At 33.8% G+C, this 26027-nt stretch overlaps 1 long non-coding RNA gene across 4 annotated transcripts; it reads right to left on the bottom strand.

Moving 5' to 3' along the window:
• Positions 1 to 586: 586 nt before the first annotated feature.
• Positions 587 to 10227, bottom strand: LOC141459714 (uncharacterized). Of its 4 annotated transcripts, none has more exons than XR_012461601.1 (4): positions 9424 to 10227; positions 9036 to 9216; positions 8407 to 8599; positions 587 to 601 (listed from the first exon to the last, which is right to left on the bottom strand). It is a non-coding gene; the product is annotated as an uncharacterized lncRNA (long non-coding RNA). The 4 variants fall into 4 exon arrangements; XR_012461600.1 differs by lacking the exon at positions 587 to 601 and adding an exon at positions 4153 to 4778 and having other exon boundaries at positions 9424 to 10226; XR_012461599.1 differs by lacking the exon at positions 587 to 601 and adding an exon at positions 4785 to 6194 and having other exon boundaries at positions 9424 to 10226.
• Between the last annotated feature and the right edge of the window lie 15800 nt (positions 10228 to 26027).

The following is a 26027-nucleotide window of genomic DNA, read 5'->3' as shown; positions in this document are numbered from 1 at the left end:
AACAACTGCAGGGAATGTCAGAAACACCGTGAAAGTCAAACGCTCTAAGCCCATTTGATAAATCAATCTCTAATAATCCAAAACCAGTCAGAAAAATAAAAAAAAATGCTACGCCGGGTAAAATCAGCTATATTTATGAATGTCAGGATTGAGACCTCCTGTTCGCCATCAGATTTTCTCTTTCAAGGAGTTTCTTACAAACTCACTATCCAGTACACATCCTTGTAAATAATATGGGATTGATGCTTTTGCATTTCTTAAAGAATTTTCAGTTTCTGCTACTCCTGGAATATTGAACGTATCAATTTTTTTAAAAATATTTAACGAAAACAAATCTGTTGGAAATTTAAATTTTTAAGAATGTGTATTATTTCCCTCTGATCATTTTGTTTGTGTTATAAAAACCATAAACTATGTGTATTGAGCGATAATGAAATAAAAAATAAAGATAAATGTTTAATATCAGAAGTCATACCTGAATAATACGTTGTTATAATTTATGATTTGAAAATCAATATGAAATCCTTAATTTAAAGTAGTTAAAGGTCTTTTTTAATTAAGTAGTTTGTGGAAATTAATTTGACTTCATGGCCAGAAAATACTGAAAAGTTATTACTGTCGTTAGGCTACTTTATAAATAATCTTAATTGTATCAAAGATCCATTGAAATAATATATTTTTTTCTAGATTATAACCAACAGTTCATGAAATATTCCATTAAAACGATCCATAGGTTCTATTGATTGCCGCTAGATAGCAGAGGTATGTCAAAGCTTAAAGGTAGCCTGGCAAAATGCTTTCAACTTCTTTTACTTTTAGTTTCTAGATATAATAACTTTTATTGCAACTATTTTTAGTTGTTATTACACTATTTATGACAATGCAATTATAGTTTGCCATTAAGTGAATGACTTGTTTAGCAACACTAAGTGCACACAGCCAAACGAGCAACAAGCTTACAAGAACTCAGTAACTACTGGTGTCTGGTGGTTATTTTAAGAACTAATGTTACTTCCAGCAAGTAATTTCTCCACAAATATTTCTTTCAACACTACAGATAAATTATGTTCATATAATTAATCAACAAAGATTGGAATAAGAAATGAACTCAGTTTTACATACTGAATTTTAAGTATGTCAATGAACTCTATATGATTCTCGTTCTTTCTAAATCAGTTTTATTATGCATTGTGATTGAAGTGACAACCAAAATTCTGGATTAATAGTATCCAGAGTACTTCGTAAGTTCGGCAGCAAATTACGATTTATTTTTTTCGATTTTTCTGTAATTTTCTTGTTACCAAAGGACTTTAATCGAATATAGGGTAAAAATTAAGGCCTATCCAGTTGATTTCAAAATTTTTCCAAACTTTTTATAAGAGCTTCTTACAATCACTGTTCGATGTTGAACAGTTTGTGGCGAGAGAACACTGTCCGGAGGCCGGACGTGCAGTGAGAAAAAAAAAACTTCATGATGATGAAGTGCTTTAAATTAAATAAATAAATTAGGCACTTTTTCCTCTCCATGCAAAAGCGGCGCTTATTACATCGCCAGTGGTAACGACGTTCTGCGACTGTCAAGATATATTGTGCTTTTACCAATAATGCCATGCAATTTTGCTAAAGTACCCCTACCAGTCCAAGATTAAGAATTTTAGGTTTTGAGAAGATTCTAGAAAGAAATCACCTGGTAACTTCCCAAGCGCCTAAATCTTTCTTTGATAATTGGGAAATACTCAATCAGGAGATGCATTGGAGTTTCCTCCAGTTCCAGCTTCTTCAAGTGCTGCCCTAGGAGTGGACAATGTACCGTATAGAAACCCATCAGCTTGTGGTAAACTACAGGGCCGGATTTAGATGAAAAGAGGCCCTAGGCTATTCCACTTATGAGGCTCTTTCACCTCCCATTTTTAACGTTTATAAATTACATGAGAGATAATAAAATACATCACTAAAGCAGTGTGTTCCAGCTTCTTTAAGCGCTGCCCAAAGAGTGGACAATGTGCCGTATAGAAACCTATCAGCTTGTAGAATACATCATTACTCATGCCAAGGCATGTCCTAGATCTGTTCTGATTGAAATAGCCCAGGACTAAACTGTCGCCTTAAACAGAGTAGGCCTGCACCAAGCGATTGCTTACACTAACCAACATGGAGCGGATTCACTACACTGTTCCACTTTGGTTTTCACCTGGAGATAAAAGTTCTGACGAAATAATTAGTCAGCCTTCAGGGATAACCAGTCCCTCTTTCCTTCGCATCCCTTCTCTCCGTCCCTGTTCCCAGTATTCTGAGAAACAGCCCTCTGTGTGTACACCTTTCAACATGAAAGAACTCCTCCATTCCAGCTGTGAGGCTAGTTCTCCCAAGCAGGATACCAGTAAATTGATACGTTTCAACTTGATCATGTTGTAAACATTGCGAACAAAAAAAATATTCCATTAGAGTATTCTGTTTTTTACATTCAAGTAAAATAATTTCAATAATAATTTTCATATTTGAAAATAAAACTCAGGAGGAAAAAAAAGAAAAGCAATAGAAAATAAGTAAAAAATAAAAAAAACTAGAACAGCGGTAAGTATGTAAGCTACCCGCATGACTGTCCTGGGCACGCGCCACTCGTCCATTAGAAGATAAAACGGCTGCTAATACTGCATAATCACCCCTATGTACAATTACGTCTCTAGTTCATATTCCTAATTACTGACACAAGCCCAGTTTTGGAGAAATTTCCTCCAACATCTTTCTTAATTTATTACTTATATAGAATATATTGAAATAAAGAAACTAATTATAGTTTTGTTCTAAGCTCTGTAATGGCTTTATTGAGGGGGAAAAATTATATTTATTTTGAATAATTAATTCTTTTACTAGTAAAAAAAATTAATAAACTGAAGTTTGGATAAAGCTTGGCTATAAAATAAATGAGAAATTCAAAAAAATGTAACAATTATATGGTGTAAAAAAAGATGAATGTTTTTAGTACGTATTATTACCACCAGAAAGATCTACATGTATTCGGGTATTAAACGTATGTTTACACCAAAACGTCTAGAACGGGAATAAGAACTATAATCCGTGTTCTTTTTGGTGTAAAAGCTATTCATTAAGTTATTCTTACGACTGTTTTTGCTGCGTATATACTCTTCCAAATACTCCGTTTATATAATTTCTGTTCGTAGACCCACTTCTACAATAAAACCTTCATAAAACAATCTATTATTTATTATTCTAGACCCCCTAAATCAAAACAGCAAATTAAATTTTATAATGTTTACATCTTAGCTGGTGCTCGTTTTAAGAAACTTCACTCTGACTTGTTCAACTCATTTTAAACGTTAACATTATAACAACAAATTTCAGTTTAAAACCATGTTTCAACCGCTAACAATTCGTATTTAGAATGAGTTCTGGTCTGAACGCAGTTAAATATAAAAAAAATTAAATTTTAAATATAAGTTTAAAAATTTCTTTAACTATAAATATTTGGCATTTCATTAAAATAATTCGATCTAAGTTATGTGTAACTTCTCACAGTTGCTATCATTATTTAATTTATTCTCTACTATGCAGATTGTAATTTTATTTTTCGTCTTCATAACTAGGTAGCCAATTAAAACTTATTTAAGTGTAATCTCAGTCTTGATTATTATTTCTTCTAAATTTTACAAGAACCAAGCTATTGTATTTTCTGTAAATTGGCTTTTTAAAGAGATGTAATTTTTTTTTTTTGTATATTTAAATGTGTAAGCTTTGTAACCAAACCCTTGTTGTAGGGCTTTGTCCTTTATAAGCATTAAATAAATAAATAATTATAATAATAACAATCTATTATTAAGGGAAGGGATTAGCTATGAGGTTAGCATACTGGACTCCCACGCGGAGGTCTCGGGTTCGAATCCAGCAGCTGACCCTTAGATTTTCTCTTCCTAGGAGCTTGTTACAGCTCACTGTCCGGATGGACAGTGTTGTCTGTAACGACAGAACACTGTCCGGAGGCCGGCAGTGCACTGAAAAAAGCTCCGAGCGCTAATAACCTCAGCTGTTGATGCGCTAAAAAAAAAAAAATCTATTATTCTCGAAAAAATCATTCTTATAGTTGATGGTTCAGGTAGCGATTTGATAGAAAGTTAGGATTTAAAAAATGAATACTTAGTCAAATAGAACTAGATTTATTCATGGATTAAACAGGAGTGCAAAAGATTTTAAAAAAAGGTAAAGTAATGGCCTAATTTTTCAGGCGAGATTTACGTGTGATTAGGCGTCGTGGACGGAGGCATCTATCTACACAATGACTCGAACCCAGTACTAAAATATTTCTTAGTTTTTCAGGCGACGCCATTAAACGCTCATCAATAGAAATACGTATCACTTTGATGTATACAGAAGAACGTAAAAGAAATAGTCTCGGGTTGCTTCTTAAAATATACTCTACCTGTGAGTTAATTCTATTCAAAGAAGAAGAAGATAATCTTATTGCTATTATCCAAGGAAGATTTAGATATCTAGAAAGTTACTAGGTGATGAAGGAAGACATACACTCCTTGGAGTCCAGGAGAAGAATGTTTGGTGGCACAGCAATTGGAGATCTCTAACTGCTGGCTCCTTTCTTCCATAATACTTCACTGGAGAGACTGGTTTCCTACGTCTGGTAGAACTGACCTCAGAACCTTTGAGAGCGTTGTGGAAAAGAATTTGCAGGCTTGATACAGTGGTTATCTCCAACTACAGGCTCCTTCGTAGATCTATTAGCCTACATACAAGTCTGGGGCAGTTATCTAGGGGTTGAAAGGATATATATATAGCTCATCTACTATCCTTTCAGTTTCTTTTATTTTGGAGGAGACTTCTCCAGAGAATTACAGGGAAATGTTGGCCCAGCAAGTGGTTCACCGATATATTGCTCTAATTAAAGCGAGTGAGAGTAATGTAACATTTTATTAATAGGCAATAATATTATAACATTGTTGGTTATAGAAAAATTGAGCCGTTATAGATTCAACCATTTTTCTTCTTTAACAGCTGTTAAGAATGCGGGCGATGTTCAATAGCTACATTTTACCTCCAGTACAATGATATTAAGGTTATTGTAACACTACTGTTTTGTAAAGCAACTATCTTGATAAAAATAATCTTTATATATTCATTACAATATACCAGTATTGCTTAAACGTAAAATTCTTTACTGCACGATTGGTTTCTGCTTATTAAGTGTAAAATTGATTTGTTGTTTTAATCAATGTAGGGCGTTCTTAGTATATAAATAAGTACCAATTATATTAAAGCTTTTTAACGTCTTAAATACGTCTATTTCTTGAACAACAGCGCCCTCAAAAGTTATCCTCCTCTTCGTCCAAATGAAACCAAGAGTCTTTCAATCCTTTCTGTAGCATGATAAAATTGTCATGTGACTGAGATAAATTGCTAAGTCTTTTGGCTCGAAGATGAGTCACTTAACTTCTGAGTTCCTGAGTTCGTCAAAATGTAAGAAGTACGGTGATTGTGTCCACAAGATGGCGATCAGAAAAAGAGTCGTGTGAAATAGTTTTAGGTTAGGTTTCAAAAAAAACCTCTTTAATAAGGATCACTCCAGCAGAGCTTTTAAAATATTTATGACTAGCATTATCAAACTTATTTGTTATTAACCCAGAGAGGTTAGACCGCTGTGTACAGATTTTCTAGACTTAGCAACCAGGCGAGCATGCAGTTTCAGCTGGCCACTTCAGTATCAGCGGGGCGTTATCCACATTCACCGAGTCAGTTCCACACTTAAGCCTGATTACTATGAGAGTTCCATATAATCAAAAGGTGGGTTGTGTAATGTATAAATTTTCTCATGAGAAAATTAAGCGAGTTTAAGAGAGTAAAGGTACAGAGCGTCGCGGAGAATATTATTGTAACCAAGATTTTTACATCATTAAACTACAAATTTAATTTCTATCTCTTTTGCCATCTGACAATAAACTTTAGGATGAAATCAGCCAACCACAAGTATCAGTTTACTGAATTTATCTTTCAGTTTATTGAGAATTATCTTTCAAACAACTCCTTCACAGTACTTTAAACTTAGTTTACTAATTGTACGTAAGCCGTTCAACAGACTCTTATTAGAAACAGTTCCTTCAGAAAATATGATTCAAATTTCTTCTAGAAAAGAGATAGATAAACCTCCAAAAACCATTTTAGTTCTGTATCTAAAAAAGAGAGGCTAATTACTTGCTACTAAAATTCATCACGAAAAATTTGAAAAAAAAAACTAAGAGAAAGTAAAAATTCCGTATCTGAAGATAATTTTTTACTACTAATCAGAAGAATATCAGGTAACTCCCAATTTCGTAATTTTCCGCTGTTTTTTTACCTTTCATTTTCCAAAAAGAAGGCCACCCTTTATGTATGTTTTAGGTTTGACTTTAAAACTAGATAACAGAGACAAAACAACTGGAACTCTAGACGAATTGGAACCCAATTCGGTATTTTTCCGTAGCATTATACTTTTCACTTACCAAAAGAAGGCCACCCTTTGTGTATGTTTTACCTTTGCCTTCAAAACTAGATGACAGAGACAAAACAAGTGGAAATTTAGACGAATTCGATCCCAATTCGGTATTTTTCCTTTCGTTTTCCAAAAGAAATTAATCCCTTAAGTAATCCTTAAATTCTTGTTGGTTCGTAAAATAAAATTATTGTCCCCCACTTGAATTATTGTCAGCGCTCATGGATCGCCTTATAATTTTGTTCTTATTTTGGGGTTGGCAGACACTGAATGGCTGCGGAACGCTATTCCAGACTGTTCTGGTTGGATGATAAGAGGCTGTTTAAACATGAAGAGGGTGTACCATGGCTGAAGAGTCGTGGGAGGGCCCTCAGGGGGTACAAAACTTCGTACTTCATTCTAAATAAACGCCTTTTTGAATTCAGCTATACATAGGGGAAATAATGCACTTATTTTTCTGTAACATTTTAGAGTGTGTGACGTGAATTTAAAGTTCGTTAACAAAGTATGATCACTCACATGACTTCCTTTTTTCCGCAATTTTTTGTAAGGTTTTTTACTTTATTTGAATAGAAGATAATACGAAATCAAATAAAAGATAGCAATATTATCGTATGATGGAAGAGATAAGTTGAATGATTACCGAATACTGGATTCCAACGCGGAGATTATGGGTTCGAATCCAGCTGCTGGTCCTTAGATTTTTTTCACTTGACATAATCGCCATACTTGTTAGAGAAAGTTACGAAGAAGCCATATTAATGGTTGGTGGACTTTTTTCGTAAACTTGTTTCTAAATAGTGGTGCCGTTTTGAAGTTTTCTTATTTTTGATCATTTTATGTTTTCTTATTTTATATTTGAGCAGATTTCTCATATTCCTACACGGGCAGACCAACTAGTAAAAAGCATTCTCTCCAATTCAGCTGACCACAATACAAACAATTACAGAGAAAACTCAAAATAAAAAGAAATATCTGCACAATTGTAATTGTTTCTCTTTCTGTAACAGAGAGAAAAAAATGTATATTGTCTTCATTATTTTCTCCTTCCCTATTATTATACAAGAAACATTGTAAACATCCCAATTTATAGTATTTACAATAGCCTAAGTGCACATACAGTTCCCATAGCAACGGAATAATCATATCTGTACCAATCTAGGGGGGATGTTGGTCAGCATTTTGTAGGTAATTTAGTTGACCAGTAAAACGTGGAATGGTCAGCTGTCCCCCTTTACATCTTATCGTTTTAGTTATCTTTTATTTTCAACTCAAATTGTTTTTCGATTAATTTTGCACAATAAAAACTCCCCATTTCCATGCTATTTACATTATTAGTATACCTTTGTAGAAATAGTTTCCAACTACAGAAATATACAATAAATAATTTCATTTCAGAAAGGTCACTTTTTATTTAATTCGAGAGTTACTCAATTCTAAATTACTTTTCTTTGTTTATATAGTTTTGAAACCCTTATTATGATGGTTCTATTATTATTTAGTTTTTATTTTAAGGTTCAATAACCCCTTAGACGTTTGATACACTGCCGGCTTTCGAACTTTAGTTTACTAATTTTACAAACGCTCCTGTCCATTCATGAAGCTAACAGGCTGTAACAAGTTTTTAAATGAATTTCTAAGGGCTGTACTCAAATCCGAGATCTCCGTGTATGCTCTTGTTGAACTAAACCTCATAGGCCTAATATTTTGTACTAAATTTAGGGAATCCCTAGTAAGAGAAGGTTTTTTTTGATAGCTCATAGTTTCGGTTTTTCAGAAAGAAAAAGTTTTTCTGGCTTTTCTTTCGGTAAAATGTTTTGGCGGATGTTTATGCAGAAGTTAATAATTCTTTTGGCTCTATTTTGTAAGTATTTCATTTAGAAATCCACTACCTACAAGAGCATTAAAATTACTTTAGTTTTATGACGTTTTTCCTTTTCTTCTTTTAGCCCATTTTCTGTCATCGTCTCTTCAATCTGATCTCTCCGTGTCCCGCCTTGACTTTGCACTTCTTCTACAACCATCCACTGTCCATCACTATCCTAGTTAATCTTTCTGGGCCTATTCATCATCTAAAGGCACCAGAAAGCAGCAAAGGTAAATTTTCTGGAACAGTTAGTTGAAAAAATGGATAATTAAAGTTAGAAAAAAGAAATCTTTTGGATGTAAAACGTGTCTTTGTGTCTATCTATGTCAGACTACACTTCCTTGCGCAGAAAAATACTTAGGACTTAAATTGATAAACGACTGACGTGGCATCCGCTTAAACGTCAAGATCTAAAGAAACGTCACTAATTGCAGGAGTACTACTTACTACTTGACAGACGATCAAATCTAACACTAAACGAATTCACTACTTAAACCGATTTGGACTTGGGGACTCTAAATATGGAGAGCAGCCAAACAGTCCACTATCTACCGTCTCTGATCGTTTTAATCTTCGCCGAATAACTAACTCACCATATTACGAATCCAACCGCAACATCCAATTGATTTTAACGTATCATTTATCAAGAACTTCATATAATTTTTTCATACTCACTTCTCTCTGATCATCCTAATCCATTAATCCTTCAGATCTCATCTCATACTCTCTCCCAACAAATTTATTTGACGTTTAACGCAACGCTGACCACGCGATAACGAGGCTTATTTGTCACGCCTCTAATATCAGTTGATTTACTTGCTGCAAGTCTTTATGGCTCCGCTGTTGTAATTTTCAACTAAATAAACAAGTATTCAGAATACATTAAAATAAGATCTTTTCACAATGTTAATGTTTTAGGTACTTTTAAAATTATTTATTTATAAGTGGGCGTATATAACATAGCAGGTGTTTTTCAAAGTAAAATGCATTTTTACTAAATGAGTATCTGCATAAATCAAAAAATAATAACTAAAAAAAATCAAAAAAATTTGCTCATACTTACTCATTAACTCGAATTGATCCTATTATTCGTCCATTTTCATCTTTTATTTTTTGTATTTAAGGAGGTGTTTTGCAAATCTAGTTTAATGCATCTCAATATTTTCTGTTTTTAACCTTGCATTTATGAAATGCTATACTAATATAACCTAACCTTGTGAGCTGTTTTCATGTTGAAACTAATTTCACTTAATATGAATAATAATTGATTGAAAAAAAAAATCAACCAATTTATGGAGGTGTTTTTTACTTTTCTTTTTTCTTTATTTTGTTTTTTGTTTAAAAAAAAGAATCAAAAGAATAGTTTGCAGTGTTGTAGGGGAGAAAAATTATCGATTATTTTACGATTCTAATTTAAAAACTTTGTCTTTAAAGATAGTTCTAAATTTTTTTTGGGCAATTTTTATCCTTGTCAGAAAGCAGAGGCGGTTCTAGAAGTGTACTTTATACTTTGAGTTTATCCCATCAAGAGACTCGATTAGAACTTAGCTTCTCGACTGCCTTTCTGGTATTACTCAACTGAATGGCTTGTTTACACTTTGCTTGTTTTATTTTGGGAATTTTGTTTTCTAATTCAGAGTTTTGAACTTCGAGAATTGTTGTTCGAGAAAGTACCCACACGATTCCTGCGCTGATTTTTTTTTTTGAAAGTGAATAAACGATAAATTATTTTAAAAACTTGCCAATTGACCAACTTACTGGTTCCTTGATGAAAAAGTATAGTAAAATAACATAAGAAAACCTAATAGCGTATAACGGTAAGTAAAAACAAACAACTGTAGACTAAGTATTTTCTACTTAGTTGCGAATGTTTAGTAATGTTGTACAGTAACTAATTTGTTATGTTCTTAAGCACTAGGTATGTGCTTAAAACATTGCGTGATTATTTGCCGTTTTCTAGAACAACTTTAAAAACTTATCATATAAAATACTTGTATGGATTAACTACAAATAACACTACTAACAATAATAGTAGTGTAGCTGTAGTAATAAGAAAAAAAGTTGGATTTTTATGAGAAAGAATTTTATGTAATTTTTTTTATTTTAAATTTATTTACATTTTCTAATAATTGGCTTTAAGTTATATTTCATGTATTTTATATAGTTATTTATATTGGTTGATCAAATGTATTTATTATAGACGACAAAAATAGCACACATATGTAGTGTAAGTGTGTAAATATACTTCCAACATAGTATTTACAAACGCAATCTGATTTGAGAAAATTACGCTGACTACTGCACTTATAAATAAATATGGTTCTTTTCTTTTTCTGTAAAATAGTTTGTGTCATCCATTTATAAATAATAAAGTTTGTACCTGGTTACTAGATGATGGAACTTTCTATTTGTAAAATCAGAGCGTTTGAGTTCGCTTGCTCTAAAAATGGCTAACAGTTTAGTGGGTTGTTGTATTTAGAGCCGGGAGAGTAGAGCGCAGACGCTGGAATCCTGGGAAACGCGAGGAGGAGGTCAGGCTTATCAAGATGGTGATATCCTAAATAAAAGAAATTATCAAGGGGAAGTTCATATCTAAATCTCAATTTTTTGGGCCTATTCTTGGGCATTTTTTTTATTTTTTGCCGACTCTTAATTTTACAAAATGGAAAAGATTGCATCACTAGACTGATTATCCTGTACATACTTTCCTGATAAATGCTTGCCTCTACTTAAAAAAAAATGAACACCAGGTTGAGAACAGACTGACTAAAGGCTGACTTGAAGACACAGTTATCGAGTGTAGTATGGCTGCATTGTGTGCACTACTAGGAATGCGATCTCACAGTGCGTTAGGAATGTATCGGAAATTAAGAAGGCAGATCTCGACCAGGATATTCTGATTTTTTTTTTCGCAACGGTTTCTGATTAAGTATAATAAAAATAGTGATCAAGTCTGAAGTTCTAGGCTAGTTTCCGGAAAGACGTAGACAGCTGTTTTAGTTAGCAGTCTTTCGAGGAGTTCAACATATTAGTGCCTAAAAGCATTTTCAACTCCTTCGAAAAATGGAAGTAATGTAGAAGTAGAAATCTGGACGAACTAGAGTCCAATTTGATATTTTTCCGTAGCATTATACTTTTTACTTACCAAAAGAAGGCTACCCTTAATATATATTTTAGCATTTGCCTCAAAACTAGTTATCAGAGACAAAACAAGTAAGAAAACTATACGAACTGGACCCAATTCTGTATTTTTCTGTTGTTTTTTACCTTATACTTACCAAAAGAAGGCTACCCTTAATATATATTTTAGCATTTGCCTCAAAACTAGTTATCAGAGACAAAACAAGTAAGAAAACTATACGAACTGGACCCAATTCTGTATTTTTCTGTTGTTTTTTACCTTATACTTACCAAAAGAAGGCTACCCTTAATATATATTTTAGCATTTGCCTCAAAACTAGTTATCAGAGACAAAACAAGTAAGAAAACTATACGAACTGGCCCCAATTCTGTATTTTTCTGTTGTTTTTTACCTTATACTTACCAAAAGAAGGCTACCCTTAATATATATTTTAGCATTTGCCTCAAAACTAGTTATCAGAGACAAAACAAGTAAGAAAACTATACGAACTGGACCCAATTCTGTATTTTTCTGTTGTTTTTTACCTTATACTTACCAAAAGAAGGCTACCCTTAATATATATTTTAGCATTTGCCTCAAAACTAGTTATCAGAGACAAAACAAGTAAGAAAACTATACGAACTGGCCCCAATTCTGTATTTTTCTGTTGTTTTTTACCTTATACTTACCAAATGAAGGCCACCCTTTATGTAAGTTTTACCTTTGTCTTCAAAACGACATAACAGAGACAAAACTAGTGGAAATCTAGACAAACTGAAACCCAATTCGGTATTTTTCCTTAGCATTATACTTTATCCTTACCAAATGAAGGTCACCATTTATGTATGTTTTACCTTTGTCTTCAAAACGACATAACAGAGACAAAACTAGTGGAAATCTAGACAAACTGAAACCCAATTCGGTATTTTTCCTTAGCATTATACTTTATCCTTACCAAATGAAGGTCACCATTTATGTATGTTTTACCTTTGTCTTCAAAACGACATAACAGAGACAAAACTAGTGGAAATCTAGACAAACTGAAACCCAATTCGGTATTTTTCCGTAGCATTATGCTTTTTACTTACCAAAAGAAGGCTACCCTTTGTGTATGTTTTACGTTTGCCTTCAAAACTAGATAACAGAGACAAAACAAGTGGAAATCTAGACGAATTGGAACGCAAGTTATGAGTTCAGTTGCTATTAATCGTCTGAAGTATTATAAACTTTAGAAATGCTTTTCAGTTTTCTCTTGTAAAAGAAAGACAATCTTTTGAATGGAATGTATAAAGAGGATGAGATTATTTAAAGAAGTTCACGATGAATTTGAGAGTAAGTAGATCAAGGCAAGAGAACTAATCAATTTAAAACTCAGAATTCTGTAGGGAACTCTGAATACTCTCCTAAGTAAATCATAAAGCATGTATAACAAAGTACAAGTAAATCTCAGTAAAGTAATGCCTACCTTCTTTTATAAATGGACTTAGCGTTTAACTAATCACAAATTAGGGCAACTAGCCACCAACACACTTTACTGTATATTTCTAATATTAACCATTAAATAAAATCTAAAGCCTGACCGGGGGAATCGAACCTACTAAACCAACAATACATCTTAGCATTGCGGGCATCGCTTCTAACCACTCGGCTACCGTGGTGCCCAAACAATCATTGTTGAAAATAACATTTATAACATTAATCACATTTGAAGTAGGTAGCATGATGTTGAATAATAACTTTTTAATTATTACTAATAGACATTGTTTAATCAGGAGAAAAGGATTTATGAAATGTGTAGGTATGTTAGAGATCATACTCGTTAACCAAACTAGTTTGTAAGCATTTACATAAAATTAATGAGGATTTTCAATTATTAATACCCCTAGGCGAGGGATTTTTTTTTTTCACTAAATGTATCGCATTAGTTTAATTTTTTTCTTTTCTCATTTATAGAATGTAGAAACACAATCTTTAGTGTTATTATAATATCAAAGTATTTAGGACATTTTCCAAATCAGTCCAGTCAGAAACTGATGGTAATTTAATAGTATTATATTTAAGGATTAATTAAATTTAAAGATTGACAAGGTTACCATGGAGAGGAGGAGAAAGGATTGCAAGAGCGTTGTGAATAATTAATTCGCCATGACTTTTTTTTATTATGGATTTTTTGGCTATGGATTATTCAAATAATAATCTTTCTTTGATTTTGGATAATTAGATTTTTCGGCTTTATCGATTCAAATTTGTCTTTTTCCTTAGTGGTTTAAATATTTTTAAGTTTTTGAGAAATAGGGTGGTCGGCCCTAAGTCTAACCTTTGTTACTTGGGGGGGATCATGGATTTTTAAGGTTTATTCCCTGGGCCAAAGAGAAGGCAGCCCTTGAGAAGGGTTTTTCTTTTAAGAGCTTATAATGTAAGTACATCGTCAACATTCCTGCACGGTGAACTGAGCTGGGAATCCATGGGTATACCCAAAATAATTGTTGGTTACAATTGTCGTCCTCCCGAGCACCCTGCTTTGGGTACCCAAAACAGGACTTTCTGGATTCTCCACGACCCTGGGGGTCAAGACTCTCGGAGAGTTGCAGGCCCATGAGAGGTTTTATAACCTATTCTAGCCAGTTCTGCCATCCAAGACACACTGGAGCGCATAATGAATGCATAAGAGTTGCCTATCTCGGTGAAGAATTTACTACCAGCCTCAACAGACACTAGCGTGGATTTGCTAAGTCAGTATTACCAGAAAAGTTTCCCGCAAATAACAATCCTTTCATCGTGGAAATACCGTTTTAAGATCTTCATTGTACAATAAGTGAAAACCAAAAACTCCGCCGACAAACGGAAATAGCCTGGGCCCATCCTACAGTCTCCAGTCAATGGCTGTCTAGAAATCTCCGGCTACATACCCTTCCATGGTCTTACAGACCCCCAAAGACAGAATGCTGATGTCCAGCGTTGGTGAAAGTGAAGCTGTTACTTCTAGGAAACTTCTTACTTCTACCACCATTACAGAAAAAATTTCTCCCAGCCTGAGGCAATCCAAAAAGTGCGCATCAAATATTCGCATATGTAAGTTTGCCCTTTCGATAGAACCACGCCTTATTCTAATGAGAGTGACGAACATATATATTACCTTTCCCAATTTAACATATTATTATTTTCTTGTGAATTATATTTCTTACAATAGGTTGTAAGATTTAAAAAAAAAAAATTGGTTAAAGTTTTGTTTCAGTGTTCTGTTGATTAGTAAAGATCTGTTTGTTTGCTTACTTTTCATCAAACTTTTCAAATTATACTCATATTTTTCTACTACTTTTCCTAAGTTCTACGAAAATAATTTTTCATCAAAACGTGAAGTTATTGAGTGGCATTTTCCTAGCCTTAAGGTTGGCATAATGTCTAGGAGTTCACATAATAAAGGAGTAATTCATGCTTCAGTTTCAACGATTTCTAGATGTTCTGCGATTGGCTCTCACAAGTTAAGGGTATAATCTTAACCTTTTACAGCTCCATAAAGGACTTTCTTAATTCCTTAGAAAGTGATAGCTCTTGTTACTAATGTTATCCTAATACTTATTAAGTTTTATTTCCGTTTTAGTTGTACTTTTCTTAAGGTTATATTTGATCAAAAAAATGCCAAACTTTTTCACTAACATAAATGATAAAGGATAAAGGGTAAATGATAAAGGATTTCCGAGAAAGTTATAGGAAGAGAAGGAATCCCGTTTTTCAGACGTAACCACCTCCTAATAAATCAGCTATCTCCAACATTCCAATAAACTCCAAGGAGAATACTTCCTCTTCAACCGTTTGACTCAGGCTGTATATAGAAGCCCCAGGAAGTTAGGTGATCTGGCAGATATTAGAATAACGAGTGAACACCTACTCCAAGAGGCCGCCTGGAACCTCGGAGCCTCCATTCTTGTCACATTCACTTTTGTGCCATCCATTTTTTTTAAACATGCATCGCATTTACAGACCCAATATTGTGAGAATGTCAGTGTTGGATTACGAAATCTGAATGATCTCTAGTTTGTCGTCAAAATAGAGTTTTTTGATGGAATATAACCTTAAGAAAAATACAACTGAAACGGAAATAAAACTTAATAAGTAGCAGGATAACATTAGTAACAGGAGCTGTCACTTTCTATGGAATTAAGAAAGTCCTTTATGGAGCTGTAAAGCCCGAGGGTAATCTCGTTAATGATACTGTTTGACAAGTAATAATACGGTGCTGCTGTTCGGAGCCAGCGTTAACTACAAAGATAACCACCTTGAGGAAGTAATACATGCACACACATACACACGCATATCAAAAGAAGTAAGTGGATGGTAGGCCTGCAGTAAAGGATAATAAAACATTCCAGCGCTGCTGGCAGTACTGGTGAGATCGTACACTCCGCACTGAGATCTTCCAGAGTGCGACTCCAGTGGTTCTCGCAACCAGACTGTCCTCTATCCGCCACACACTCCACCATCATAAACTTTCCTCGATTCCCTTTTTTTTTTTTATCTATCTCCGTCTTCCTTTCCAGCTTGCGTGTTTTCCAACATTATGTATATATATATAAGAAAACATAATTTACAATGCGTTCCCTTAACTCAGGATATTAAAAATTCTTCTTTCATTAAATCTACAAGATGCACAAGTGAACTCCAAGTGGCTACCGTTTAAATTGAACTACCTATCATGTTATACAATCTTACCAAGTTATAATTTGCTAGGAATTTGCGTCTTTTTATTTTTCTAATAGTAATTTATACTTCGTGACAATGACTTAAATTATGGTAATGAACTTTAAATTATTTGTACAAGATAAGAAGTTGCAAATAAAAATGAAAGAAATCTAGAGAGCACTTTTTTCTTTTTTACTCTCAAGTTGCAGACTAAAAGGCATGTTTTAACATGTTGAAATATGTCTATACAAATTTTCCGAGAACAATTATTCAAATTAAAAATGTGTAAGATGTTTTCGAAAAATAAAATATCTGTAACTTGGAGAATCCGTTCAGTAATATGGTAGTACCAGTAGTAATAGATTTTTTTTAGAATTCGAAATTTAATTATGAGATCTTTCTTCCGGCAAATTTGAGGAAGTAGAATAGAATAGATTAAATTAGGGCGGCCTCAAGGCCTACGCTACTGCGATCCCTTAGGATCTATTGTGGCTCCCCGACTTTAGAGCTCACCCTCCAGACCCGTCCGTTTAATCAGACTCTTAATTCTGGAGAGTGACTCCTGGGGTAAAGCTCTCAGGCCTTGGTTTTTTTCTCCCCGAGAAGTAATATCCTTAGCCAGACAAGCCCCTTACACTGCCAAAACACGTGTAGTGCCCGTTTCCTCCTCTTCCTGGCAGAAACTACAAAGGCTAGCCATGGGCCAAGCCCATGCGATGCATGTGTTTTTTTGAGCCTGCAGTGGCCGGGTTAATAGGCCTACAATTATCCTTATAGCCCCACCGCCTTGACGAATTATTTGAGGAAGTAGTTCGCTCAACGTCTATGGCATTCTATGGATGGCTACCCATAAATTAAGAGTCTGGGCAGGGTGTAGAGAGAGAGAGAGAGAGGGAGAAACAGTATATTCTGCTCCACTTCCTGAAAATTTGCCCAGGCTTTGTAGAAGATCCCAGAAGTGGTATTAGGGTTAACCACTTAATTGTGTCAATGCAACCGCCTACCAGCCAAGCTCATTGGGCAAATTCTTAGAACAGAAGGGTTGTTATAGTCAAGAATTATTTCTTTATTTCCAGCACCAATTAACTCTTACCAGATGATCCTCTAGGATGGAGGGTTTTTGTACGTCTCCTGAGGCTCTCTCTCTAGAGAAATACAGGGAAGCCAGTGATATCCTGGAGACAGTGTACTCTTCTTATCCGACGTCTTTCCCAGATATACTTTAAGGATGTTTCCATCTACCTGCCGCTCACCATAAGATTGAAGATTACCTCATTCCGGCATGATGTCATTGTTAGCCTACAAGAAGTTGTATGACTATGGCGATTCACAAGAACTTAACGAGTTTTTAGGCTTTACCACTATTGAATATTCCAAAAAAAAAAAGTAAAAAGATTGCCTTCGACATCCCCAGAATGATTTCTAATTGTGTTTAATAGTAAAATATTCAACTGGCGTGGTATTATTTTTATTACTGTTATTATTACTCTAGTTGTGAGAGTTTTGCTGTGACAAGCTATCAAATGCAGGTGTATTTAACGATGCGGGTGTATTACAACGTACGGTACAGTATTCTCTGCTTACAAGACTGCGGTGATAACTTTGGCGTTGTAGTTAATAATGATCGCTTCGTTTTCCTAACCTATTAACGTCACTCGTCAAAAGGAAAATAGAAAATTTTCCCAATTATAAAAAAAAAACTCTACTCTTTCTTTTATTATCTATTACTATTATCTCGTAGTTTCATATAAATAATGTATTTTTTTTTTACCTAATTATGTGAACTAAATAGAATCTAGTTTTGCTTTTTTAATGAGATTTTCAAATTTTTCTTATTAGATGTGGTAATAGAATAGGAAACAGGAAATGGCTAGGAAAAAAGTGTTTTTAGTGAAAACAAATAACACAAAACTGCATTTTAAGAAATTGCATTTTCTCTGAAAAGTGGCAAAGCGAAAAAGAGTTAACTAACTGAAGTTCTTCCATGGTGACGTATTATAATTCGTCAATTTCCCTCAGGAAAAAACTTAACTTCATCGAACAGATGATACTGTGGCTAGGAAAGCTCTGGAAAGATAGGTGAGCCAGCAGCTAGCTATGCTAGAACATCCTTAAATTCCACAAAGAGTACATCCTCTCCAACTTCTGGTAACTATCCAGGCACTCTTGGAAAGCTAGGATAAACTAGCTAGTCTCCAGCACATTTCCCATTATGATGAATCCGTCCACTTTATTTCTATTGGCGTTTGTATCTTATCCATTATTGCTTTAGCCATGCTCTCTATGCGTCTGTCAGTAAAAAAGTAAGTGAAGTAAAGTGATGCCTATTATTTTCAGGCAGGCTTTACATCCAACTCCCAAATTAGGTTGTCGTGGACGGAGGCGACTAGCAAACATACTTGACTGCAAATTTCTTTTATTAACCATTAAATAAAATCCAAGGAATAGACCAGTACCATATTGCATATTAGCTTTGCAGGTCTCGCCTATAACCGCTCGGCCATCGTGGCGCCTCCGTCCGTAAAAAAAAAAGTTAGTTGGAAGTTAGGCGCTTTCCTCACCTTTCAAGACATAGACGGGTTATGAAGGCTAGCTAAGTGTTGCTTAACTTACCTCCCATTATAGCTTAGAGCCGTAATTTTTTTCTTTCTTCTGACGAAAAGCTGGAGGAAACAGCCACTCACTTGATGTTCGAAACCTTTGGATATTTGAGACCAAAGGAGATAGTAGCTCAAAAAGAACTAGTAGGGATAGTCCTCAACCTTCTTAGTAGGAGAGGTTTCGTGTCTACTAGATCCAAAAATACAAGGGGAAGGCACAATAAGCCTCTTGTGACTACGCTGCATGGCAGGGGTTAGGTCCCGGTCCCGTTTCTGTAATCTTCTTCATGGTCTTCCATCCTTCTTCAGCTGCCCTTAATGTCTAAAATGCTCTTTTGAAGGAAATCCAGCCAACTTTGCTCACTCTAACATCACAAGCACGATCCTGACAAAACATTCGGATCTCAAACTTATTTCTACAAAAAATAAGAAAGCATATTAATCTTAAAAGCAGAACTGCCATATATTATTTTCTTTTTAATTCAAGCTTAAAGTATTCACACTTTAAAAAAAAATAGTGTTTGTACCTTTCAGAGAAATACACGCCAAAATTGGAGATGATTGAATTATATATCATTTTTTCCACTCTACCCAAACATAACGATCTAAAATTTGATGGAATTAATTTCAAATCCATATGTAAATTCTGTTTTTTTCCTCTACACACTGACTTACAAACATTATGGTAGAATTAAAATTATGGTCGACGATTATTTTATATAACCTATTCATAAAAAAGTCTCCGTTCCCTTTTGTTTCATTCGTTTTATTTTATTTAAATTACAAACAATTTCAACTTGTTATAAACTGTTTAATTAAATCTAAACATAAGGCGCGTGTTCCAGATTAGACCACCAGTAATTATCTGTATAGTTAGTTAAATGAAATGCTAAAACTCTAAAAACAAAAAGCAAACAAAAAAGTACATCTCCTTAACTGGAGTTTTTGATCAGCAAATGCCACGATATTTTATTTATTTATTTATTTTTTTTTATCCATAGCCAACCAAAAATAATAATTTGAATAATTTCCTAAACGCCCTTGATTTAGTATTATTTAAGAATTGCGCGCTGCTTTTTTTTTTATTTTTGAGGCAGAAAAGGGAGAAAGAAATATAATAAAGTGAGTATAAAAATAAGAAATTTTGAGTAGGTATCAAATTAATGGCCAATTTGAGCACACATATGATTTTTTGTTTTCCTTACTACGAGTGCTGCCTTGTAAGTATATTTTAAACTATTCCTCAAAGTGCCCAAAGCGAATGAATACAAATTTTTTTGTTCTGGTTTATTTGTGGGTACAACCAACTATGATAGCACTGAACTGAAAATAGGTAAGATTTTTCTTACTTGATACCTTTTCTCCCAGTATTCCAGCGTCTGGCACTCTTTAAATAATGATTTCAGCTTTTCTGTTATCATAAACTCATCAAATGGAGATCGAAAATAATCCCATTGAAGATCCATTCTTTCACAGACTGCATACTATAAGGTTCTGCAGCTTTTTTCGTCAAGTATTTTATATAATTTCACCTTCTGAAGCAGTATCTGAAAAGTAAAATCTTGGTCTAAAGCAGGTATGTTAGAGTAAAAGGTAGCTTCTCCTCGTAGCTACCTTTTAGATATCTCCGATGCAATGTTACTTAGCACGCTTAGAGTTTGTAATACATCTTGTATCTTTTGCCTTTCTCGTACTCCTTTTCCAATAAAACCAAAGTATTTTCGATTGCAGTCTTCCTCAACCATTATGTGCGTAAATATTTAAATTGAATATATAACAAACTAAAACTTAACAGTAATTCCAAGTAAACAACACTAAATCTTTTTATAACCTCAGTTTACATGTCAACTGAAAGTAGATGTAAACAAGTGGAGAAGTTACCCAGTGGTAACACTGCAAAACATTAGACTATTAGTCTACTCTCTTCACTAGAGAGGAGATTTCGAGGACAAGGTCTTTTAAGATGTCTTGTTAAGTTGTCAGCAGAGATGGGCTAAAAATTTTTGAAATGTGAATGTAAAAACTGCATTTATGTTTACAGAAATTGTCACTAGAGTTCTCCACAGGATGTAGTATAAAGTTACATAGCTTAAAGTCTATTTAATGGCGGCTAACTAGCCCATTTCTCTTTTATCTATTTCACGATTAAACAAAACAAATTCTCAACTTTTTTGATTCTGTTAACGATAATTGGGTAAAACATGAAGTATTATCCCAAAAGAAATATTATTTATCTTGTTTTTAATGGGAATTTTTTTTTCTTGTTTAAATCAAAAGATTATCAAATACCTATGGGAGAAATGTTAGGAAAAATTTGTAAATTAATTATTTCATTGAAATTAAAGAGTTCAAAGTAGTGGCCAATCACAATGCAGTAAGGTTGTTGGCTGTGGGCGGGTCACGCCCACCTGTAGTGTAGTCACGCCCACCTCTAGTGTAACCACGCCCTGTTCAATGATAGCGAGTCAGGGCTGATCAAAGCGTGCTGAACAATGGTGCTTCAATATTTTTCACTTATTTTTCTAAATCTTTTATTATTTTGTCATATAACTTTTTTTATATTTAGAGTATAATATTTATCTTACGTAAATATTGAGAAAAAATGCTAAAAAATTATTAAAAAATATATCATTATCAATTATCAAGCCATTTTTTATAAGTTAAGATCGTTTTCGCCAATATTCGACAGTTTCACTTTACTTTCTCATGAAAAGAATCTCGTATGGACACTCACATGACTTTTTCTAACCATAATTTACGAATATAATTGAATTTTCTTGTAACTTAGAATTGCATAATAAAAAGAAAAAAGAGATCAAATTAATAATAATGCTGATAGATTGCGACACATCCCTCTGAACCAAACTATTAATTGAGGAAAAATTAAAAGCCAAACTGACATTTAAGCTTAAATACGCCATTAGATCTGCTTCAAATGAATCCGTTTGGCAAATTCATAGTAAATTACAGGAAAAGCCTTTCTTCAAAAGAACACTTCAGGCGTATTGATTTTCTTTCTTCTTGGAAGTTTGATTAGATATTTAATAATCAGATACTTATAGGTATCAGTAAATTATTTTTTCTTACTTTGGGCTAAAGTAAGCCCTGAAGAGCCCTGAACAGTAAATACTTTGCTTAATGTTCATTTACATTCACCATCACTTTATTTAAATTGCTAAATTAAGTCAATATATTAAACTAATTATATTTGTTAATATGAGTATAGAAAAACTACTCATTATTCTAAAATCAAATTAGGGGCCCCCCGAAGAAAAAAAAGCAAAACAAAACTGAAAGATATTAAGTTCTAAAGGAGAACATCTTGTTAGTAGATGGCGTGACTTAGACTTATCTAGTATACTTGATTAGCCTAATTTTTGTAGATTTTTTTTTTTACAATTAAATCATCTTTAAGTCTAACTACATAATAGCTCAATTAATTGTATATAATTTTTTAAGATTTAAGAGGGGGCGGACCTTGAGGTAGTTCCAAAATATAATTAGAATCGATTTGCCATTTTTCTTTTAATCAACACGATTTATTTATTTATTTGTTTTAAATATATATCTTTTAAAATATCTTTATTTGGACAAAAAAAGAGAAGTAAAGCAGACAATCTAAGTGGTAAATTATTTAAAAATAAACCAATGAGAAGAAGGTATAGTTGTTCTGAAAATGGGGTTATGTTTGAACACGTGCGCTTTGTTTACATGTCCAAAAGGCATAGATTGACCTTCATGGTGGACAGATAATTTTACTAGCTTTGATTGGGGGGAAAAAAATTAGTGGTTAAAGAACAATTAGTTCATTATTGAAGGGCTTGATGAATTGGGAGAGTCTAAGCCCAAGTACCTTCTATACAGTAAAGGGTTTTTGTTTATTTTCTGTTTCTAAGCAAGCAAAATATTACTGTAATTATGGATTTCACTGGAAATATTCGTTGTGCGGGCTCCCTATCAGTATTGGAGTATTCTTCGTGTTGTTAAGACTGGGAATACCCGCAGGGACGCCAAGATCCCTGAAGAAGTGGCTAGTCTATTTCCCTCTAGTTATAAAAAAAACCCGAAAACTCTTTTGGTAAGATTCCTTTTCTAGCTGTAACCTGATTTAAAAATAAAAAATGTAGTAACGTCATGTGAGGATTTTTTTCCTTTAGGGTGCATGTAAATGATAACGCCAGTGGGTTCCTAAATAAATGTATACATAAAACAATCTTCTGCAAAGCCTAATATGTTTTGTGTGTTAAGCGTTAAGGCTGCTGGTATTGGAGTGTTGTTCGTGTTGTTAAGACTGGGGATACCTGCAGAAACGCCAAGATCCCTGAAGAAGTGGCTAGTCCACTTCATCACTACGGGGATATTAAAAAAAAAGAAAAAGAGTAACTTTTAACCACCCAGACAATCTAGTATAAAACCATGCACATACTTTGCGTCCATAGTGTCTACCACGTTGTACTCGGCAATTCTACCAAAAGAGAGATCATCCTGTAGGATGTCTAAACGAACGCTGGAAAGCGAATGTTGTTTAAGAAATATGGGAACTCTCTCCCAGCTGATCAGTTAGCCTACTAACTAGATTTATAAAAAAAGAAGAAGATTAATTTAAACGATAAAACGTTAACAAAAGTAACAAACAGATATGGTATATATTCGAGACCATATCTCGCTTCTCCAGGTAAGAATTCTACTCCAAGTAATTGGGAACTAAGCACGCGTCAACCAACTACCAGGGCAATCATCCAGTATCTAGTTATCTAGTATTAGGAATCCAAGTTTCTTTTTCTAAAGTTATATCTTATAATATTTTTTACCTTTTTTTTTTTTAAAAAAAAAAAAATCTCTTAAACTGGATTTACAAGAAATAGTTTAGAGACCAGCTAACCCAGATATCACCTCAACTTTGATTTAGTTACCACATCTTTAAGGGACTGTTCAGGTCCAGATTGTATCACGGTACTAAACCTGTTATCTTCTCTTACTCAAGAAATCCAAAAAGATGAAGAAGAAAACAAATCAAATTTGGCTTTCAACTTTCTCTAATCTAAATGAAAACAATACATCATCCATTGACAAATTTTACTTTATACTAGGCATTTTTACTTCTTTTTTTTCTGCGGGTAGGTCATGAAGCTTTAATAGAATGTGACTAGGTTGTATGGGCAGCTCTATCTATCAGCTAGCAGAAAAACTGCAGGTAAAAATTAAGGATTCAAATTAGCGAGGAATCGGTCCAAATAAAAAAAACAACAACTCGTCTTTTTGCCAACATTTCGACAAATATACGTATATTGCCCTCTTCAGGGCGTGGTCCCCTTTACAGAAAACAGTTTTTTGGTTATAGAAAAAGATATACTGTAACACAACTAACCGGCATAGCCACGCCCTGAAGAAGGTAATATATTTGTCGTAACGTTGGCAAAAAAGATGAGTTGCTGTTTTTATTTGAACTGATTCCTCGCTAATTTGAATGCTTAATGCAAGTTTAAAGTTAGACTTAAGTAACAGAGATTTCTTAAACCCAAATTTTGTTTGTATATTTCTTTAACTCCCTTTGTTTAATTGACTACTGCTTATTGGCATAAAGTATATATACAGTGGAGTCTCGGTTATCCGTCACCCTTTTATCCGTCTATTCCAATTAACCGTCACCGTCCTCGGTATTTAAAAATTAAAAAAAAAACAAAAAATTAAGTCGCAGACATTGTATTCATTAATTTTAATACACAATAGAATGAATTGAATAATGAAAGATACCTGACCTTTAAGGCTTAAGCCTATAAACGTATAAAATATGTATACCAGTTAATACAAAGTTTTATACACGTTAAACAAAAGAATCTGGAAATTTTCCTGTTTTTTCCATTATCCGTCAATTCGACTGTCCGTCAAGTGTCCGATCCCGGTCATGACGGATAACCGAGACTCCACTGTATTTGTGTTTAATAAATAAGCAAACAAAATTGAAATAATTAAATGAAGACTATCCAACGATAACCATCATGAGCCAGGATAACTCAGGATAATGATGAATTGAATTCAAAGGATGGCCCTTATATTTCTGACATGTGATCAAATGAACTCGAGGCCATTAATGCCTGAACCTTTGGGGAAGGATTCCGAGTTTAAAGGTAGTGTGGTAAGGGTTGCGGTCGACCAGGTTGAAGGGTTGAGAAAGTTTCGAATGAAAAATTTGGTGTAACAGGAATTTGGCTAGGTCAAGGGCAGAAAAGGGATATTTAGGTCAGTGTGATTAGACTGGCTGCTAACATAAAAAGGGATGTTAACGATGGTAGGATTTACCGATTGAAGGGGGGATACGATTAAGAGTGAAGCTCTGGAAGATTTCTTTAGAAACTGGTTCCAGCGATTCTCTTTAAAACTTTGGATGCTCCAAAAATTCCTGAAAGGAGAACTATCCCATTTATTTGAACCATTTTTGCAAAAGTCCCTTTTTTTTCAAAAGGATCATAGGACGGAGTGAAAAACTACTCTTCTCTAAGTTGCCTTTTTAGATGTTGTTTGTGCAGGTTCTGATACCTGCAAAATTTATAAGGTCTATAACGGAGGGGCTACCTCCTTTGAACTTATAACAAACTGCTTATCGATAGTTTCGAAGCTATGGAGTGTGGAAGGTTACAAGAGATATAGAAGTGTCCCGCATTACCAACAGTAAAGTGCGTTTTTCGTTGCGGTCGTGGTCTTTAAACTATTATTATTATTATTATTAAACTTTTATTACTGGACAATTATGTACTATTATTAAACTATTGTTAGAATGTTCATTTCATAAACATGGTTTTATTTACACCCCACCTCAACTGGTCTAACTGAAATTCTTTCCTTAGTTTGAGAATAGGAAATTGAATAGGCCAATCAATTTTATTCTAAACTTTCTCAAAGCAAGCGTAGCGGTTTTGTGGAGCTGTGATTTAATAATTGATTTTTTTTTTTCCATCAGTCAATGAAAACAATAAAAAGCAGGTAAACATTATTCAACTTATACCATTTTTCCCCAAGAGTTTATAGTTAAGGTTGTGTGGCATCACAAATGAACTTTTATTACAAACTGAATCTAGGGCAGATTCTTGATAGAAGTATACCATTGGCGTGTAACATATGTATATGTTTGCAATTACAAAGGAAAATTTAATTAACCTCCCACGCTTAAATTCATTTACATAACTAGATGTGGGCTTATTAAAAATAATTAAACAATCTACATATATGTACATAAGTACATACTCTATATAATTAGACTAGGACATT

Source organism: Rhodnius prolixus, unplaced genomic scaffold (genome assembly GCF_049639745.1).
Source record: "Rhodnius prolixus isolate KJV_2025 unplaced genomic scaffold, Rpr scaffold_17, whole genome shotgun sequence".
Classification (NCBI taxonomy): domain Eukaryota; kingdom Metazoa; phylum Arthropoda; class Insecta; order Hemiptera; family Reduviidae; genus Rhodnius; species Rhodnius prolixus.
The sequence above is the reverse complement of the archived record's forward strand: the minus strand, read 5'-3'. Positions and strand labels throughout refer to the sequence as shown.